The following is a 3,833-nucleotide window of genomic DNA, read 5'->3' as shown; positions in this document are numbered from 1 at the left end:
TTCAAAACCGAAACCAACCGAACGCTCGGGTTCGGTTTTCCAAAATTTTTCAAAACCAAAACCAAACGAACGCTCGGGTTCGGTTTTTCAAAATTTTTCAAAACCGAAACCAACCGAACGCTCGGGTTCGGTTCCAAAGTTTTCCAAAGTTTTTAAATTTTTTTTCTTTCCAAGTTTTTTTTTTTTTTTTTTTTTTTTTTTTTTTTTATTATTTTATCCTTTTTTATTTTCTTTCTCAGTCTAATTTTTCTTATCTTTCTTTTATATCAAAAACTCCAAAAATATTTTGTTCTTTATTTGCTTTTTGTCATTCATTTTATTTGTGTGTTCGTTCGTTAATGGGGATATTGTTGAATTAGTTAAGTGTCCCTAGAAGCATGCTGCTGTATCTGCCCAAAGCCTGATCAGATTCTGAATAATAGCCTTAATGACTTGGTATACACAAACCTTGTCTTCCCAATTAGGCTACCACACTTATTCTAATCGTGAGCTACCTAACTCTCTTCTCACATGAGATAAGAGTTTTCTGCTTGGTCCTACTTTTTGCAGCAGAGGTACTTTGATTTCCTACACCATCTCTATCATATTTCTTCATTCAATTCGTTTCACCAACGTAACCCTTGAGACTCTTAGAAATTACCACTGAGGTTTATGGTTACTCAAAAACTGTGTTTATGATCTTAGTTTCGTGCCACTACGAGCTGAGTGAAACCCAAAATTCAATACCAAATCTGAATTGACGGTGAACAATTAATTTGCTCAAGTTTTCACCAAAGAATTGACGGATGTATCTTCATGAAATCTCAAATTTTTATTTTGTGTGATTCCTATGAAATTGTTAAACACCATAACATTTCTTCCCTTGGGATCCAGTTTTAATTTTTTGTTGAGATTTTATATTTTCCAAGCCACATTAAAATTAATTCCTACCTACTTGTTCAACAGACTACACCGGTCTCACAAGTACTTTGTTCACTTTCTATCTTATTTCAAGATTAGGACTGTTGAATCAAAGCTAAAGCCACCCTAAAATGCCTAATTAAAAGAAGCCTTTCAACACTTCTTAATAAGTGTTTGATCGTTATTCAACGGGAATCCACACTGACACTTTAAGGTCTTTCTTGACTTTGAAGGAAGAGATTCGTGCCCGGGATCATTTGTTTCGTGTCTTTATTGACATCACAATTATTCCCAAAAAGATTTGCTTTATTTCTTTTCTTTTACACTCTTAGCACGAAAATCTTTGATTTTCCAAGAATTCTGGTACTAATGATTACATGCTGTTTCATTGAATTGGTGGTTGATTATAATCTGTGGTTAATTTTTAATCCACGTGGGCGTTTAATTGAAAAGATGTCGTTACACTTTAATGGGATAAGATGAAGAGTTGCTGACTCAGGCGGGAGATTAATTGATTTGATTTCAAACGGCGGAACAGGGAAAGCGTGCGAATTTGAAGCGTCTATCTCTAACTGACGTCGCAGACGCGTGTGCGAATTTGAAACGGTTCCTCTCTGACACAGAAAGGCGCGTGTGAATTTGAAACGGTTCATCAGAAACGGCGCTTGTTGGGCGGCGTGTTCTTCGGAATCTGACATTCTCTCTCATGCGTGATCATCGGTTCCACAACTGTCACGCATCAGTCATTCTGGAAAACCCTTGGTATTTCGATAGAAGATTTGGGCAGATCTTTCTCTCTCCTTAACCCCAGTATAAAAAGGAGTTAGCATCTACCATTTACCTATTTACTGCAATCAGAATTCCCAGAGCAAAAAGATTTCCTTGAACCCTAACTGTTCATCATCTTCTTCCCTCTCTTCAACAATGGCAGATTCATCCTCCGTCCACGCTACTTCTCACATCCTGCCCATTCGCCCTCAGCAATGTCTCATCATTGACTTAACCCCACACGCATATGACTCCTACATGGTCCCGGTCATCGAATGCTTGAAGTATTCGCCAATCGCACCTGCACTTTCAAGGGCGGAGTCTGTACCCATGGAGTTTCTCTCACAGATCTACGCGACGGCGCATTACGATAAAGTCGTCGACAGGATCTTCTTCGAAGTTGCTCATCACAAAGCCTCAATTTCCAAGCAACGATTTGGCTCACTGCTAGGGTTTGAAGCTGACCCTTCAAGGGTTAATCCGGAGACTATTCCGATGGGGCATCTCTTCAATATGTTCTATAATATGGGGTACACGGAGGCGCTCACCTCCGTCGCAAAGTTCAAAAAGTCGTGTTTACCGCCACAGTGGAACGACATGTTCACTGTGCTTTTCAAGGGTCTTTCTGAGAGGAGCTCAGGTTCAGATGGCTCCAGTCGACTATTCCTGTCCATTCTATATGGAGTTTACAACGATGTCAATGTCGACTATGGGTTGGTTCTCCGGCAAAAACTCATCCAAAGCTTATCCTCTTCTTCACGGCACTCTAAGGTGTCGTATGCAAGGTTTTGGACCCTTATTATGAAGTGGGTCATGGACAAGTACAACATTCCCACTGTTCCCGGCGCACCGATGTCTTCGATTGGTACATTCCATACCACGAAGATCATCGTCTCCGATGTATCGAAATTTCCTTTCAATGGTTCCATTCCGGAGACCATGTACGCTGATGTCCCAGCTGACAGCAGGGTCATCCGGACCTACAAGGAATTCAAGAAGTCTGGACCGAGGGATCTCATGCCGGAGATGCTAAAGTCCATTCACGATGCCGATAAGCCTGCTCCGAGAGGCAAAAAGGCAGATAAAGGCAAGCAGGTGGCGAAAGGGGCTAAAGGCCCTTCTCCTAGGAAGAGGAAATCAAAGAAAGTTGCTCAGTCCCCGCAGCAGAAGAGGCGAAAGACTCAACCCAAGGTAAAGCTCATTATCGCTTCCTCTTCGAGTGAGTCGGAGGATGAGAGTTCGGATTCGGACGGCTCTCCAAGAGGCAACACACCTCCAAGAGGCAACACCCCATCCAGATCACCTACCCCTGAAATGGAAATCCATACCTCTCCAATTCCCTCTCCCACTCAAACAATTCCTACTTCCATTCCCACCATAAACCCCTTTACCAACATTCCAAAAACCTCATTCCCAATGCCACCACCTATCTTCACAGATGCCACAACAACATCCACAGCAAAGGTTACAACCAACGTATCTGATACGGGGGTTCATACCGATGCAACCGAACCACCACCAGTAACCGAACCTATACACACAACCGAACCCATCTCTTCTCAAAAACAACCCGAACCTACCACTACCCAAACACAACCCGAACCCACCCATACCACTACACCCCCAGCTTCACCACCACCACCATCTCCCGGTCATGCCTCTGACGGAGATAACCCTTTCCTTGGCGGGGAAAATATGACATTTGATTCGGTCTATTATAGTCCGTTTCAAGTGCAAAGCGACGATGATGAGGATGCTCCGGTAACGAAGAAACATATTAAGGAGCTTCATGACAAGGTCGACTTGCTCATTGCCTCTTCCTCTACTTCACAATCATCTCTCTCTGAAGCTGCTCTTCAGAAGATTGTTGATTCCTTCTCTAGGGCTTAGCAAGATTCCGTTGCTTCTGCCACCGCCGCCATAGATGCCTCGACGAAAGCTTGTGAGGCTGCGACCGAAAAAGTCGATAAACTATTCTTTGACGCCTCTATCCTGTTACAATCTTTACAGGAGAGTGCTGCTGCTACCAAGACAACGTTGAAACCAATTGTTCAACAGTTGGCCACGTTCGTCTCTACAGAGTTGAAGTCCTTTGCCACCCTTCGTCAATCTTTGACAGACGACAACTTTGCCTTCTGTACATCTATTGACGAGCGCCTCTCTAA

The sequence above is a fragment of the Lactuca serriola genome, chromosome 6 (assembly GCF_051521515.1).
Source record: "Lactuca serriola cultivar US96UC23 chromosome 6, Lser_US96UC23_V15, whole genome shotgun sequence".
NCBI lineage: Eukaryota > Viridiplantae > Streptophyta > Magnoliopsida > Asterales > Asteraceae > Lactuca > Lactuca serriola.
This window is presented reverse-complemented; position numbering follows the sequence as displayed.